Here is an 18,141-nt window from a genome sequence, read left to right as displayed (position 1 = left end):
ATGTCACAAGAAATTTAAAAAAAAATTTTTTTTTACTGTATGATGGGAAATGTCAATGCTCTCTGAATGTTTTGCCTGAACAGAAGGGGAAAGTATTTATTTTTTTTTAATAAAAATCAAAATTTTTTTCTTTTACATTTGGAATGCAAAGTAATCATATGGTAATTAGCGTATGAGGAACTAGTTTTCTGCAAGAGAACAGTACGTACCTTTACTGCCTCGGAAACTCTTAGTTTAACTGTTTTTGTAGTTATTCAAACTGATGCTAACTGAATGGTGCCGGAGAAAGGTGAAGCTCTACGCTCGCCTGTCCTGCACTTTGGTTTGTGACCCGGCAACCTCACAACACTACACGGGGTCAGTTTCGAAACTTCAGGGCGTGCACCCAGCACGGCTGGCAACACCAGGACACGGGATACGGGCGCCTCTCCCTTATGTAAGCGAGCCGGGCCCCCGGCAGGCCGTTGGCTGGCCCCGGCGGGGCAATCTCCGAAGGCTCCGGCTGCTGCCTCCACACCGCGAGCAGCGCGCCAATATCCTCTCGCTGGGCGTGCGAGGCTCTCCGGGTTGGGCTGGTTTCCCTCTCCTCGGCTCGGGGTCCTGCCAGGCCGCTAGCGGCGGCGGCGCTCGGGAGCCTCTTTCAGAGCGGCCTTTTCCCGCCGGCAGGGCGGGAGTGCTCCCCGACCGCCCCTCGGACCGCGCTCGGCGGGCAGCCCGGCCGCCCCTCGCCCACCCTTCCGCCGCCGAGGGGGCCGCGAGGCGGCCGGGCGCCGCGTGGGGACCGTGTGCGGCGCTCCCGGGCAACGCGCCCCGCCCTTTCGCTTCTCCCCTCAGCGGGGCCGAGCGCGCGCCGCGGCCGTTGGCGACCGGGCCGCGCGCCCCGCCCCGCCCCAGCTAGCGAGCGCGCGGCGGGCCGCCAACTGTCTCCCGCGCGCCGACGCCACGGGCGGCTCCGAGGGGGCGGGGCGGAGCCGCTTCCCTCAGGCGTGATGTAACCTCTGCCCTCCTCGGCCCTTCGGTCCGGCGGCGGAGGGGTAGCGCGGGCGGAGGGGAGGGGAGCGGAACGGGAGCGGAACGGCTGCGGCGGGAGGCAGCGCGGAGCCGGCGGTGAGTGCTCTGGTGGCGGCGCGGGGACGTGCCCGCGGCGGGGGGAGGGGGAGGGGCGCGCTGGCGGGGCAGGCTTGGAGGCGATCGTGGCTGCCGGTGGAAACATGGTGCCACACGTGAGGCTTATGTAAAATGAGCGGCGTCCGGCGCCGCCAATGGGGGAGGTGCGCGCCCCGCCCCCGCCCCCGTCCCCCACTAGCGTCACGCGCCCGCGGCCAATGGCCGTGCGGGCGGGGCGGGCTCTCCGGGCTCAGTCACGTTTCTGCCTGTATGAAGTCGGTGCCGGGCAGCGCTGGGCTGGGCGGACGCGGTGCGCGCGGTGAGTCGGGCTCCGCCGGGCGGTCTCCCCGCGACCCACTGGGGCTGGGGGGCCCGCGGGCGCCCTGGCGGTGGCGGGAGGGGGTGGCGGGCGGCAGCGGCGGGCAGCAGCCGCGGAGGGGCTTCCCCCCCCCTACCCCCCCCCCGCCCGGCCGAGGTTACGTAACCCCCGCGCGACGGGGCTCTCCCGTTGCCGGGGAGACGGGACGGGGCCGCCGGTGGGGCGGGCGGCGCCGCGGGGGTCCGGCCCGCTGCTCCCCCCGGGAGGGGGCGGGTGGGGCTCCCTTCAAACCGGGGAGGGGGCGGCTGTGACACGCCCCCCTATCTCAGACCGTAGTGGGGGAAGGGGGCGCCGGCTTTGACCCGTTCCTCGGACCGGGCCGCGGGGTGGGGGGCTCCGGGGGTGTGTGTGGCACGCCCCCCACCTATCTCAGACCGGGAGGGGGCATCCGGGGGTGGGGGGCATAGACACCCCGCTCCCCCCCCCAACTCAGGCCGCGGCGGAAGCTGGGGTCTCCGAGGGGCGGTTGTGACACGGCCCTCCGCCCGTGTGGGGCCGGGCCGGGGCGCCGAGGGGCGGCAGCGGTCTCACCTCGGAGCGGGAGGGGGCGGCAGTGCCCTCCGCCCGCGTCCGCCCGGGGAGGGTTCGCCGCCGGGCGGCGGTCAGGCCGGTGCGGAGGAGGAGCGCGGCGGGGCGGCTGTGTCTTCCCCGCCCCGCGGCCGATGTGGGGCCCGGTGGCGGCGGGGCCGGTCCCTCGGCAGTGCCGCGGGGCTCCGCTCTGGCGTCCCTGGCGGTTGCGGGGCGCGGGCTGCGGCCGCATCTGTGCGAAAGGTCAGCGCCGGAGTCTGGAGGGAGCGAAAATAGACGCGGATAGCACCCTTGGGAACACACGTGTCCCGGTGCGGTGAGCATGGACCGCGGCCCCGCACTCCACCGTCTTCCTCTTGAGGGGACAGTGCTGTACGCGGCTGGCTGGGCGGCTCTTTTCACGTGAGGAATTGTGTGGCAGTAAGTTACAGAATCTCGGCACGCTACTGGGATGCGTGAGGTACAAGTGGAGTAGGCAACAGGTGCCGTGTTGTGGTTTTTTTTTTTTGTGTTGCCTATAGTTGCAAGGACACTTTGTTCCTTGAGACCGTGTGATTGTGCTGCTGTTGACATTAGTTGCATGCTATTACATGCATGATTACAAAACAGTTTATGTAAGTACAGTTTCATGTAAATAGATGAGCAGTATGGTAACAGTCAAGCTGACGCTCTACAACTGACCCTTTGTAATAGGTTAGGATAGGGTATAGCGTTGCTCTGTGTACCACAGGAGATTAAAGAGCCCCCAAAGAGGTCAGTGTGAGGTCTCTGGTTCTTGGACTGAAGCACTTCGAAACTGTATTCCACTGAAACAGGAACTTGGCTGAGACAGTGCATATGAAGGACTTCGAAGAAACATGTTGGTTTATGTTTTTAGGCTGTGAGATGTCTTTCTTTTTCTTTTCCAAAGGTAAGACTCTGAGGTTTACTGTCTTGTACATCTGAGACTAAATAGCTACCACTTAATGTATTTACAAGTAAAGGGGAAAAGGTGGAAATTCTGTAACGATTCTAGCGGTAAGATTGTCTGGTCAAGTCAAAAATAGAGTAAAAAACTGATTTAGTATAGTGAGAAATTGTTTCCAGTTGCCAGTATCATTTTAACCGCAGAGTTTGTTTGCAGATGACAGTTAATGTTAGTTAACATTTGTCAAAACTGCAGCTGTCTTTTGAAGCTGTCTTTTGCTTATTGTCAAGGTAAAATCTGAATCACAATGATGGCAGTGAGGAATATCTACTTGAATGCAAATGGTTAGTTTTGATAATGTAGGGTTGTTGACGAAACTGAAGGATGTCAAGCTGACAACTAAGGCCTTGACGGTGTGGCCCTATTCCATAAATGGATCCTATTGTATATTAGATGGTTTGAGGGCATTGAACTTGATGAAACTCAAACTTTTTTTACCTCTTAGGGTGCCTCAGTGTCTGTATGTGTCCTTGATGTTCTTAGCCTTGGGCACAGTGCTGTTTATGCACTTTACACAGTGGCTTTTGACTACAAAATTTGAGAGTAGGGCCTAGGATTTGATTCATGTCAGGGAGAGTGCCCGCATTGTTGCACTGTAACATCACGTTCCTTCTTGCTTATGCTTGTGTGTGTTTGTATCCTCATGTGATCTTTATTTTTGCCTTTTCTTACTGAAACTTGCATTATTTCTGCAAAGTGAGGAAGTCTCACGGGAGGATTGGACTGTGTCCTCGCTTCATCCAAGGCTTGCCGTTAGCCTTGTGGTTGGGGCACTGTCCAGAGGTGTGGTGTCCTTATTCTGGACTGTGAAGGTTGCTTACCTCACTAGTAAGACATAATGGAAAAGAGAGGGCCTTTGGCCTAGAGTAGAAGAAAAAAGTAATATCCTTCAGTTTTGGTGGGTTTTGGCCATTTCAGGTTGTTTATTTCAAGGTAGAAGGGAGGATGCTTTAGTTGGGTAGTTGGTGTAAGTGTCCAACACTGTGCGGTGAAGGAGTGTGGCCTGTCCTGTGCTGTGAAGAAGTGTAATTCGGCTTGACCTAGTCCAGAAGGTAAGGGCACGGAAGGCAGGATTTTGGCTTTTGTGCACTTTTCTTCAGATTTAGTAGGTTTTCTGGTTTCATTTATGATCCAAAGACTACGTGGTTTTGCTGGGCTTTTTGTTAATTTGTCAGTTGGTAGGACTTGTTGTAGGTTTCTTACATTTAATACATGAATGCTATCTGTGAAAATCTAAGTAATCTTCATTTTTACAGCTTGCTCTTACTCCTTTTGGATTTCCACAGAGAGGCATTAAAGAGACAGCATACTGTGGCAGTTCTTCATATAACACCTTACTTTTCCACTCCCCCCCCCCATCATAAGATTAAAATATGTAACAACTCAGCTTATCAAATAAACTTACTTGAGCCTGTCCCTGGACAATCCATTTTTATAGTAATAAATTTCCCCTGTGAAGAATCATGTTTTTTGAGTAAACTGAGATTTTGAGGGAGTTTATCCATAGTATGAGAATAGAGTGAAATGGGGAAACTGATTGGAAGCAGAGTTCTGGATTTTTCTTCTACCTCAGGCTTTATTATGACCAGGAAGTGTTTGGTTTAGATACAGACTGATAAACCAATTTTCTTTTTTCTGGGTTCTTGCCACACCCTTATTTTTCTTAACATCTTTACAATATTAAAATGTGCTTTACTGCAGAAAAGCTTTTTTAACCCCTTAAAGTATAAGCACATGAGCAAGTTACTGTGGGATGAGGTATATTTGGTGTGGTTTAAAAGCAAGTAGATTACCACTAGCCAGTAGAGCAAGTAAATTATCACTAGTCTAGATCAACTGTAGTGTTTTATATAGGGTTGCTATGGTTGGCCTATGTTAAAAGGGAACATCATGTTCTTAGCAAGGTGTTGTGTAATAGTTGGCACGAATGTCCTGTAGACACTGTATTGTACTCATAACATTACCACATCATAATTAATAGATAGTCAGGTGTTTCTGAAAAGGAATTTTTGTGTCCGGTTTTGGTTGCACGGCCTAGAATTCCTCTATGAGGATGGTGGTTTACTGAGATTTTTAACTGGGTTGTCTTGCTGCATTCATACTTTCCACATCCAGTTACATCCCTATTCTGCAAGTTTTAAGCTGCTTGAATATTTATTATGTTAACCTAGCTTGTAAAGCACTGAACAGCAAATGGGTCAATTAATATCAGTATTATTCTTTGTGATATAGTTTTATTACTCTGAAGAGCTTTGACTTGCATTTTTGTGTATGGATGAGGTTGGATGCAGAAAATGGTAGTCTTGGAAGTCATGTTGCTGATGTTTTGTGTACTGTGTAAAGGTGCCTGTCCCCTCTCCTGCTTTAACCGCTGCCTTAAACTTAACCACTGCTATGGTGGGCACCAGGCTGTTAATGCAGCATGTGGTGTTGGTAGTAAGGCAAACCTAGTTGTTGGTAAGTAAAGAACAACTCCACCTTCTGACACGTAGAGGGGGTTGGCAGTCAAAAACACAGTTTATGGGCTAATGGTTTTGCGCTCTGTTGCTGGGATTTCTTGTGGCCCCAGGCTACTTCTGTGAAATACAGTATGGCAGAGAAGACCAAAATGGAGGAGGATCAGATGGTTTGGGTATGTCTGCAAAGGCTGTGGAGGGGCTCTGAAGCTACTCGTCAGAGCACGTTCCATTCACGCTGACAGTGAACCAGCAACTGTATGTAGTAGGAAAGCACCTGGACATGGGAATCCACATGCCTGAGCATACGCACAGTGATCTGGTACTGTAGTACCAAGTGGCTTAGGAGATCACTTGGCATGCTTGTGCAGCCTGCTTGTACTCTACCTGCCAGCAATGCTGGAACATGCGCAGATCAGCCTTCTGTGCTTCTGTTTTTTGTATTTCTAAGGTTATGGTTTAAGTGTAGACAGGGTCTTTATGTCTGAATGCCTGCACTGGACTTCTACCAATCAACAAAGTCCTCTTACTTGGTCCTCTCTCTCTCTTGAAGAGTTCCTGAGGGACAGCAGCAGTGTACTAAGTTTCATGCAAGTTGCACAGGCAGTGGTTCTGAAGAGTATGTTTTCCCTGCATATCCACCTATGCAGGTGAGGTTATGAGATTTTTTTGTGTGTGTGAAAGCTATTGTAAGGTCAAGAAAAGTTTTTTGTACAGATGTTTTCAGCTGCTGCTGAAGTAGTGTGTGGTAGTCCTAGAGGACCCTTCTGATTTCTCTGACTTTTTGGTAGTCTGATTTAGACAACTTTACTTGTAGGACATAATAAAAAGTGAGGCTAAATTTACCTTCCTTGAGATATATAATCATGGAGTATGATTTCCTTTTTTCCTTCATTTTCTCCCAATAGAAAGCAAATCTTTATTGGGGGTGCTGAAGGGGTAGAGACTCAACATGCTGTTTACATGACAAGTGGATTGAAATACACAGAGAGCATGTTTCCTGGGGCAAGAGTATGAGGTTATTCTGCAGATGGTGTGAGCAGGCTGCAGAAGTTTGGTGCAGGCGGTACTGATGTTCATCCTGAAAAGATGCGATAGTGGGAGAGAGCTTCTTCACAAGCTCATTTGTATGTCAAAATGTCTGGGAAAGACCGGGGTTTTGCTTCCAACTGTTTTTGAGCGTACTGTGGTAATCCTTAATGCTTGATTTTTCTTATAGATAGAATAGTTAGAGATTTCCTTGTATAGGTGGCTTTTAAAAGTAGAACTGCCTTTTTAAAAGTAGAACCAAAGCTATACTGCCTTTCAAACATCCTGTCCTAAAACAGAGGCACTTCACTGTTAAATAACACCTGTAATTTTTCATAATTGAAGCTTAGGGAGACAAGATTAAGTAGTAAGGATGTCCAGTACTTCTTTTTTGTTGGTTTTGCTTCCTATCCTCCTTATTCCTTTCAGCTTTTGTAGCTTAGTGTGGTTTTTGTGCTTGACCTTATTATATATACTTCTATGTTTCTGCTGCTTAGTTTCTTTAATTGTACAAAGGTCTTCAGTATATAAAGCACTTCTTTGATTTCAATTACATCTCTACCATGGGTTCCTCTGCGACTCGAGCTCTTATTTCTCGGTACTAATGTAGCCAACTTATAGGACACATACATTGTGTTTGTTAGGTTGCCACACTTTGTGGAGTGTATTACTGATGTGGTGGGAGCCGTATTAGTAATAGCCAGAGAATTTATTTGGCATAGAGTCTTCCAGAGTGGTACTTTCATCCTGACCGAAATCTTTAACCGGGTGTGAACTGCAGCAATGTCTAAAGAGCAGCATTAGCCTGGAAATTCTGTAAATATAATGCCCCATGGTGAAATTCTGCCTTTTTTTTTTAAGGGAGGGGTGCGGTAGGCCTTCAAACATAGTGCTTAATGGAGATGTCAACAAATACTAAAGTTGAAATATAGTGTTGTAGATACTTTAGATCTAGTTTCACCTATAATAAAGGTGAAATATATGACTGCATGGTAATTTTTCCCTCCTTTCTGTAACAACACTTCCTCAAATGTATCATTTTTGTTATTTTGTTCAAAAAGGACAAGAGTTGACATATGCAAATATTAGAGTTCTGACTACTGATCTCCTGCTTAATAATTTCTCCAGTTCCACTCAGGAAGAGAATAGTGTTTTCAGTTTGCAAAGAAAATCAAATATCTTTTTAAAGTCACACTTAATACAAAGAATTTTAGTTCACCTTTAAGAAGGTACCTATTGTAAGACTGGAAGGAAGGATGTCTAGAAACTAGCATGGGGCAGATAAAGGAGAAGCTGTTTATCTTCTTCACAAGATGTCTTGGCACAGGTTGCAACAGTCTTGTCTGTCAGGGGTGTCTGTCTGTGCTCACTTTTTTGTTTCTTCATGGAAAATGCCCAACCTGTTGGCAATTAAACTTAGCTCTGGGCCATGGCTTGTTATTCAAAGTGAAGGAATAAACTTGAGAGAGACATTTTCTGTTGGTTCTTGGGGATGATCAGTCCAGATCCATTGTGGAGACTTGAGCACAGGTGGTGGGCTTAACAGAACAAGGAATAAACCTGAAAGGTTAAAATACGCTTGCTTCTGGTCTGGCAGAACAGAGAACAATTCCTACTAGGTGATGGAGGAGTGTCTCTGACTGCTTTTTGGCGGGGGAGAAGGGGAGATTACTTTGGTACTTGGCTTCTTATAGTTACAGGAAAGCAAATGATGAATTGGGAGCTGGCCCAGGTTGGTCAGTACAACATAGGTGAGATTGACCCTCCATGAGGTGAACTTGGTAAGTTCAACAATATGCTGGTACTGTGGTATTAATAGTAAAACTGAGTTGACTTTGTCCTGTTACTGTGGGCTAACTTTTTGCTATTAGTTACTCCGTGGGGAGAATAGGCAGCTTTAAAAACAACAAAACCACTCTAAAACTGGAAGGAAATTAAATAGTAGTGGTGCTGTGGGTGCTTCAGAAATAGAAGTGACTGGTGACATAAGCTTAGGTCCATTTAGGAACCATCACTTGAGGACTGAGGGGGTTATTTTTTTTCCTGTTTGGCCCTCTGGGACATAGCTTCTTTCTGTGATTTTTTTTTCTTTTTTTTTGTGTATGTGTTTAACAGATAAGTAAAAGAAGCATAAGTTTTCGTAAGCTGGGAACAGCTTTTGCTTTAAGAATGCATACTTGTATTTTGGAATATGAAACATGAAACCAGTCTTTGTCATTATGTCAATACTTTCACTCAGTTGAATTAGCTCTCTGAAGAGTTTTTCATCTGCTAAGGCTAATTTGGAATTTGTATTTTGGTGGTGAAATATTTTAAGATTGTAATCTGTGGAAGAAGAAACATAACTTGAATTCTAATACGTGATCCCAAATTTTATACTAGATAGTACTCATTCTTTAGCTTGGATGCTCTCAGATGAGTGAATGGTTGATTTTGAAGTACACTGTGTTGATATCTGTATTATCTAAACAATGTTCTAACAATAAATGAAGGTCATGGAGATGGAATTTGGGTGGGTTTTTTAATGTTTATAAAAGGAACTGAATTGAGCGAATCATTATTCTGTGCATTGCTCAAGGAACCAATTTAGAAGTTAGGTTACAATAATAGTAAATATTTTTATCAGTAGAATTTATTGTATTTCCTCTCATTTTGTATTTGTAGTCTTTATAGCTGTTCTTTATCTGTGGCATATGTATTTTACATGGTTAGACTTGTATTGCATTATTAAATGGACTTGATTTATGTTTCATAAATAATTTTTTTATCTTATAAAACTTGGTGTGTGTTTTTTTTTTTTTTTAAATAGGAATATATTGATGACACTTTCAGATTTGGAAAGATCGTGATTAGTACATTCATTAAGGTGAGTGTCTTATGGTGTCCCCAAGAAAGTGATTTATAATATCAATTCTTTCTCAGTGAGTCTGAACTGATTTTTTTTGTTGTTGTTGCTGCTTTGGATGCTTCATTTGAGCTGTAATGTCAGAATGCTGAAAAACAAAAAGATATTCAGGGCATTAAAGTTTTAAAGACGTGTTGTATGAATCATGAAGCACATGGAAATGGTGTGGCTTCTCTAAATCTTTAGGAAACTGAAATTTAGTGTAGCATCCAGTATCAAGTGCTACATCTGCATTGTTTGCTGTGCAGAAGTTTATTAATAAACTTCCAGTCTTTTGATTGCTCTTGCAGGTGTTTTAAGAAATTTTAATGATGAGGAAAATTCTAGGGTCCAGAAAACAAAGTAGCTAGTGTTACTCAGATAATCAGGATGATTGCTCAGGAGGAGAAAGGAAAATCTTATGCTTCTAAGCTTTGATTTAGAAAGCAGGTCATAGCTTCCAACAGTATTTTTTGGTCAGTTGTGCTCTACTTTCTAACAGGCTGATACTATTCTAATCTCTGAGAAGTTGTACACATGGCATCAGAGATACTGACTTACGCATGTTTATGTTCAATCTGAGAGAAGCTGATGACAAAAAAAGCTTATTACAACTCAGGTGGGATGTGTGATGGATTAAGAAAGCAGAATAGATGGTCAGAATTATGGAAACATTTTGAAAGTGAAGAAAAGTTGATGGTTATTGGAGCAAAAAAAGGAAACAGCTGAGAGTTTAAAGGAGAATGGTGGAGGCATGTCATCTGTGATGCAAAGAAAATTTATCCAAGTAGTTTTGTTACATGTGATCTGATGATGGGACAATATTGGCCCAAGACAGGAAAGGGAAGGATAGCAGTTCTGGATAGTACTGTAATATTCCAATACAGATGAAATTATATCTGAGATTTTGAGGATTAATACTATAGTGTCTGATTAGTTTAAATGATTGAAAAAAAAAATACTGTTTTTCTGTGGCTACAAAATGTGATCTGAATAGGTTCTTAAAGCTGACAGCATTCTCTTTTCAATGCTGCAGGTGTGACTTCAGTTCTCTACAGAAAGTGAACTTGGTTGGGATCCTGTAGTACAGGTGTGTTCCCTAAAGCAGGTGGTTCATTCTTTTCTAATATTTGAAGTCTTCTATGCTTCGAATAGATATATCTCAGTATCAAAGGAAATGTTGTCACAAGTTCTATATTCTTCCTATACTGGACCTTCTTGAGATGCCATACATGGATGAACTCTTAGTTCTTTGGGATTTGGGCATACTCAGTCACCTGTACATTTCCTCTGATAAATAACAGAAGACCAGAAGATTAGATTTGACTGCCTCTAATTCTACTCAAACTGATAAAATGCCTGGTTTGAATGACTTGTATTTAGTTTCAGATAAAAATCCTTTTGGCTTAGATTTGTCTTAGTTTTCAGTTAAATTGTAGAAAGGCTTATCGTGAGAATTTTAAGTAGTTTACAGGGACTGTTTTTTCTTAACGTCTTCCTAAATGCATTAAGTAGATGAAGCCAATATTATACCCGATTAAAATGGTAAATGCTGCTACTGCCAATATCCTCTTCAAACCTAGACTTTGTTAAACCTTTTTTATTTTTTTTATCTGTGAAGATGTCATGATGGAGGTCATCAAACTAGAGAAGTGCTATGTCACTTCATAAATAGTGTCAGGCAAGACCTTGTGGGTAATTTCCTGTAGATCTTGATTAGTGAAGGTAGAAACTTAACTCCAATAAGGAAATATAGATTACAGGGAGATGAGTTAATGTTCTTTAAACCAGGATTTAACTAGTGCTGAAAGACATTCCACACTTGCAGTGTCCAAGCTAAAAATTGCGAAATCTGCAGGTAGCTCCAGATAAGGCAATTTCTAACACTTCTCATGGTCAGAGATACAGAGCTTATAATTTAAATCCTGTTTTATCAATTTATGATAAAGTCAGAGGCAAAACATTTAAAGAACCAATGTACACAGATTTGTATCATAATCTGAGACTTGTAGAACTCGTATCGGCTTTGCAACGTTATGCAGAATGGAATGCTGTGAATAAATTCTTCCTTAAGTCTAGCCAACGCAAATGTACTTTTAACAGTTGGTAGACGTGCAGCATTTTAAATTAAAGCATGTTAACGTGGGCTGTCTTCCAAAATGGTTAGCTTGGGATCTAAACACAGTTCCAAATTTTTGTTGCAAACATTCCTTCTGCATATTCAAATGAAACACTTAAAGTGATGTAATTGTTTGCCACACAAATGTTGACATTCTGAACTTCTGAATTTTATTCTACTATTTCTTTGTGTTACATGGCAGTGGCATATACCGATAGACGTGGTTTCCTAGATTTAATAGAAGAGTTTTCAGATTTTCTTCTTCCTGCCGAAATTCCCAGTCTATTTCTTGGGAAACTGTTTTTCTTAGGAAGAATAATAGTGTGGATGGACTTTGTTAGTACAGACTTCTGAATGTAAGGAAACGCCTGCGTTGTGGTTTTTTTTTTTGTCCTGGGAGGGTGAGTGAGTACTGGAACAGATTGCCCAGAGAGAGGCTGTGGAATCTCCATCCTTGGAGATATTAAAAAGTCATCTGGAGGTGGTCCTGGGCAGCCTGCTCTAGGTGACTCTGCCCGAACAGGGGGTTGGTTGACCTCTAGAGGTCTCTTTTGACCTTAACCATTTTGTGATTCTGTGAATTGCAATTTTGTAACTGCCTAGTAAACTCTTTAATGCTCATACCAAGCCTACAGTGATAAGTTGAGTTTAGATCAGGTGTTAAAATGGTATTCTAACCAAATTTCTTAAGCACTTGGAGCTCCTGTTGACTACATCAGTCATTTTGCTTTATTTTCTACTGGAGAGGCTGGCCCTTCATTCTTAGTGGCTGTGTCAGCCTATGCAGACTATATACATACTATGCATGTACATAGTATGATACCATACCGATAGTGAATTGGAAGGGTTATTTTATCTAGTGTAGAAGATTCTGTTATTTTAAAGCTCTATGAGACCTTACTTTAGACTAAAAATGTTTAAAAGGCAAATTTGTGTCTGATTCCGCTGCTGGATAACAGTTTCATGTTTAACCAATGTTTATCTGCATAGGCATGGCATAACTATGAGCATCTCTCTGGTATCTGTTTGAAGAGGACACTGTTGGGGGGCCCAGGTATTTCTTTTACATTTTATAGTTGTAGAGGTGTCCGGACTCTGTAATGGTAAAAGATTTCCAGTAGAAGAGGATGAGACAAGAATTAAATGCATGTGGGAGACTCTGGACCTAGGCACTTCATTCTTTTGATGCTAGCTGGGAGGGAGCTTGCTAAACACTTTTACCAACTTTTCATAGGAAAAACAGGTAAGAAACATGCATGATTATGATTCATGTTAGTAGAAAGATGCTTCCTCCGCAACCCCCCTAGAGCTTATGCAGAAGATATTGTTCTGTGTTTTTTTTAAAGTCTTAGAACTGTGATTTCAGTCATATGTATACTCATTCAGAACTATTTTTTTGGGTATAAACTGGGAGCTGCCTTATTTGAAGCTAAGACTTTTTAGCCTAAAACCATACTTATTCTTAAATTCATGTTTGAGTTTCTTCACTGAGGAAACAATCTGGTTGGAAGCATCCTTGCTATGGATGCAAGGGCCCTGGCGTGGTGCTTTTGCTGACCTCTTCCTGTATAGGTGCTGCTATAAATTCAGGGTGGCACTTAGATGGCTCTGGACCAAGGCTATGTCTTGGTCAGTTCCTCTGTTGTAAAGTGGCAGGTGTAAGCAGTGGTTAGTTAGGATCACCTTTATAAAGATATTACTAACTTTTATTTAAATAACAGTCCTGTGTTCAGGATTCTCTTGAACTGAAAGGTGAATCCTTATCAACAAGCTGTGAAATTCAGATTTTTATGGAAGCACTCGTGATATTCTAGATATTGTTGATAATTTTATTGACGTAAGTAGAAAATTCTGACTTACACTTCATTCTTTGTTAAGAAAAAGAGCAAAACTTGTTTATGATGACTTGCAGTGAGATGTAGAATCTATTAAAAAAAGTTTCTTTTGTTATTCAAAAAGTCTTGCAGGAAATTGTTAAGCATCTTTTGTTACTTTTTCTTACAGTGAAGTCCAAGAATACTGCCATCTTTTTCTCTTCCCCCCCCACCTTCCTAGAAAGTGTCCTAGTGAAGGTATTCTGTTAATTGTTCTCTCTTGCCACAAAAAAATTAAGCTCTCAGTGTTATTGCTGGTGAAGTCATACAGTTAGACAAGTCACTTCCTGGATTATTGTTTGTTTTTCAACATTTTTTCCTAACATTTTGCTACTACCAAGCATTTAATTATTGTCTAATTGCACAGGGAGAATGCATTCATTGTAGATGTTAATTTTCAATTTTCTTTAAAATTGCATGATGTGATTAAATCCCTGCTAGTTTTTTGTCATACAAATGAGATAACTTTTACCATTTTGCAAAGCAGTCTTCCAGAAGACATGTGGAAACTCTTCTTGTTGATTAAGATCTTCAGTAAAATTGAATCCTGACTATTGGGAATGTGTCCTATTGGTGCTAGTACAGTTAAGAGTCCCCAAATATTCACATGTCTAAAGTATAGTCATAAACTGTGGTGTGCCTCTTGCTTTGTTTGTGAATATTGGTAAGTTCATATTAGTTGCAAATTTAGACTCAAATCTTCAGATGTTCTCCTCTTACTCAGTTCTTGAATTAGATAATTTTGACTTTGGATTTTTAGTTTTTCGTTCTTTAAATGCCAGTACTAGACATGATATTTTTTGTGTGAAAAGAAATCTGGAAAAATCTGTTCTCTGAATTTAACCAGATCTCTGCTGAAACAAATTTTTTTTTTTTTTTTTTTAGTTTAAATGCTATAGTTTCAAAAGAAATTTGCCTCCTTGGTGTTCTACAGTCCTTCTTAAGAGGGTTTTTTTTTTCAAAAGTGTAAAACCATTATTTCTTCAGGTGTTTGTCCATATATATTTTTGGCGTGTTTTTCTGGGGACACTAAAGTTCAGGCTGTTTCCATTGTCTTACTGCAGTATAAAGGAGCTTCTGTAACTAATGAATAACCAGAAGACATTTTCTGCACATCTAACCCGGCATATTAATGCCTACATTTGCCCTTAGTGCTCAGTGGAAGTATGTTGCCTTTTTTATACACTGCATCAAGATCTTAGAGTTCTAGTCTTTGCCAGAGCAACTTTGGGAGGTTTGCTCTGTCTGGAAGAGTAGAAGGTTTCTGTGAGCAAGTTGCCTTAAAATCAAGCTTAACTGGTGCTAATTTAAGATTAAAAAGTTTTTATTTACAGAGTCAAAATAGACAACCTCCTTCAAAAGTTTAGAAAGTTGTAGCAGAAAATAAAGACAAAACTGGCTTAATGTACTTTTCTCAAACCTAAAAGAGCTCTTGCTCTGTTTCCACGTGACTGACTGCACTTGCTTACTGAACTTGGTATGAGATGCAATTACCTTCCTCAAACTGTGGTAACAGGAGAGAACCTCAGACTGGGAAATGATGCTAGCTTTTACCTTTTCATTCTTGTTTGGTTGTTGATTGGAAATTTATTCAAGCATATAAGTGGGATGAATGTGTGCAATTTATTATAGCATTTTGACTGAGATTAGTTTCAATGTTAATTAATCTCTCTGGGATGACTGACCCTCTGCGCTCCTGAAGTGTTTGCATGGTGCTTGCGTATGCATGCAGATGTTCCACTTAAGGTCATCCTCTGTCTGAGAGTAAAGTCTAGCCAGATGTATCAGTTCTTATCTAAAATTACAGGCACAGGGCATGGTGTAGGGTAATTGCCAGTCTGTTCTTTTTTTCACTGTTATTCCAATCTCTTTGTAGAAAATCTCTCCAAACTTATGGTGCATATTAACATTGCTACTTTGGGTGTCTTGGCTTTTTTATTTATTACACAAGCTCTTGTTTTAGAAACACTCCTCTTTCATCTTTCTCCAGAAGCTCTTGGAAGTCTATCATAATCTTTTTCCTTCCTATTTATTTTTCCTTCCTATTTTTTTCCTGTATTCCTTACTCTGGTATGTGCCTCTGGCACGGAGGCTTTTGAGATACTGAAACAAGAAATTTTGTGCAAGACTGACTTTCAGTGACATTAATCTTCCAGTCCTGCCTAAGAATGCCATTCTACCTCAAGGAGTTGAGCCAATTCTTCTTGAAAGATACTCTTAAAAAGGTCAAACTTGTATCTTCTCCATTACTGGGATACTCATTTTTGTTTCTGTCACCATTGTCCTGGGGCTCCAAATTGTAGTCACTGTAATGTAGTTACGTAGGAACTGCTTAGGTACTTACTGTGGGCAAAGCTGCAGAAGCTCCGGCATGTTGCTAGAGACAGAAGTAAGGCAACCTAAGCATTTTCTGACACAAGTTTCTGCCAGCTGTCAAGAGGAAGAAAATTCACATGTATCTCCTATAGGCCAGTACCTATTTCTTTTCTGTTGGTGATTCTCTTCATTTGAATTCATTCCTTAAAATAAAAATAATTTAAAAACCCTGAAATCTTGCCTGTCATTGAATTACTCAACTTTTGTTCAAGGAGGCACAGGAAATTTCTCAAAAGTTACTGGACAGCTTATATATATATAGGGAATGATTCTTTCCCGCCTAAGGAAGCACTGTTGAAGTTTGCTACAAATACCTGGCAGAAGCTAGCCTAAGTGTCAGGGAAAGAAGGAAGGAGACAAGACAATAGATGATATTTGGAGGTGGAAAAAAATTACTCATCAGTGGTTTAACAGCTTAGAATTTCAAACTGTAAGACTCTACATGCTAGCTATGGCATAATTTCATTGACTCTTAAACTTCCAAAGATTACAGAAAAGACTTCGGGGAAATAATTTTCCAAGGAAAGGTTGTTCCAAAAAAAATATTTGCAGACAACTCTTGAGGCTGAAAATACTATGGCATATGTAATACTTGGGCTTCAGAATTTAAGAGAAGATGTTTCTCACGCTTAAAGACTGAAATACAAAATGTTTGCATTCAGAGTAGGAAAGCTGTGGTAGAATCATTGCTCTTCCCATAAATAGCACAATTTTCCTGATATGTGTGTTACTGTAATATTGGGCTAATTATCTTTGGAGAATTTAGGGCTACGCTAAGAGTGTCTTCTGGCAGTTCTTGCCAAATCAATAGTGATCTTCATAGTTTTCTTCAAGGGATTTAAGTATAGCAGCCCAAAGTTCTTTGGTGGTTTTTTGGGGGTTTTTTGAGAGCTCTTTCCCTACCTCTAAAGAAAATCATGTAACGTAGTTTACCAGCAGATAATGTTGGTTTTGTTATGGCAGTATGTTTTTCTCTTTTATCTAAAGCTCTTTCTAAGTAGCATTTGGTCAGAAAAATAAGAGGAAACCCCTACCTTAGGCACAGCATATAGTATGAGGAATGTTCGATCTCACCTTAAATTCCTACATGTTAGACCTCCTCTTCAGCTGATGCTGTCGCTGTCTTCTTTCAAAAAGCTTCATTTTAATCATGATGGGGTTAATTTGTGTAATTTTGATCTGCAGAAGGCATTTATTTGAAGTGGACAAAATGCTGTAGATGATCTCCAAGGTTACCTTTAACCTTCATGGGGAAGGTAAAAAGCCATTCCATTGCTAGCTGAGTAGTTTGCTGGAGGATCTTTACTCACTGAATCCTCTTATAGAACTTTACAACCTCAGTGCCCTCTGAGAAATAATAGTACAGATGACACATGAGAAGTAGCTTCTTGAGAGTGGGTTCAGTTATTTAACCAGGCAGATGCTCTTATTTTTGCAATACTTGAATTAGTGGTAAGAGCATTTCCTGGGTGAGAATGGATGAACATGTTTATAAAACGCTCCTTACCTATACAGTAACAGGATGTTTGTCTCATGTGCTGTCCATACAGGTATTCCCCACTGCCACCTTCTGTGTTCACTCTTCTGAGCCCTTTGACGTTTTCAGTCACTCTCAGACAAAATGAGTTGTGGCTCATAAGTGTGTGATACTGCAGATGGTAGCACAGGTACCACTAACCAGTCAGGCTCATTAGGAGCATGTGTGATGAGAGTGGACTATATACAGGGACAGAACTTCATTAAAATGTCTAGCTAGGTAAGGCAAGTGAAAGTGTGAGCTCTACCTACCAGAGAGATTAAATCAGAGATGAACTGTCTGATCTAGTTAATCATTGGACACCAGAACGTGTGCCATTGTGAAATAATACTAGAGTTTCATCTAAGAGTAAATATGCTTTTATTGCATGTTCCAGTTATGTAATCTTTAAGACAGAAGTGGCTTACTTGGTCCAGAAAAAACTGTTAGAACTACTAAAGTGTAATTTACTGCCTGTATACTACTGTTCGATAGAACAGCATAACAGGATGTCTATTTATTTTGGATTAGAGTACCTGAAGTGAATACATGCAGAAGGGAAATGTTGGTATATTTTACTCTACCCAAAGGGGTTGTTTTATTATTACCTATAATGAAGTACTAGTGAATAATCTTGTAAAGAAAAAAAAAATTATTTATTTATATTTGCATACCATTACTGATAGCTTAAATGTCCTTAAACTACACTTCCTTTCAAATGAAAACAGATATCTTGCATATTACTTTGGCCAAACGAGGAGATGAGTAGTATTTTCTTCTGAAAAACTCAAAATAAATGTAAAATGTCTGGAAAAACAGCAATAAGGAGGGTAAGAAAATAGTTTCAATGTTGGGGTTTTTTTTGGGGGGGGGAAGGGGAGTTGAATCATAGTGTGTTTTAAATTA

At 42.1% G+C, this 18,141-nt stretch overlaps 1 protein-coding gene across 1 annotated transcript in view; it reads left to right on the top strand.

Annotated features, from left to right (window-relative positions):
- The first annotated feature begins 1,359 nt into the window (after window positions 1-1,359).
- The window catches only part of LOC143161711 (period circadian protein homolog 2-like), a 49,966-nt gene continuing 33,184 nt past the window's right edge, over window positions 1,360-18,141 (top strand). The window contains 5 exon segments of the mRNA XM_076340826.1: window positions 1,360-1,426; window positions 9,276-9,332; window positions 10,387-10,440; window positions 12,460-12,523; window positions 17,964-18,065. The gene's annotated coding sequence lies outside the window, so the exon portion shown is untranslated.

Source organism: Aptenodytes patagonicus, chromosome 6 (genome assembly GCF_965638725.1).
Source record: "Aptenodytes patagonicus chromosome 6, bAptPat1.pri.cur, whole genome shotgun sequence".
In the NCBI taxonomy this organism is placed as follows: Eukaryota; Metazoa; Chordata; class Aves; order Sphenisciformes; family Spheniscidae; genus Aptenodytes; species Aptenodytes patagonicus.
This window is presented reverse-complemented; position numbering and strand designations above follow the sequence as displayed.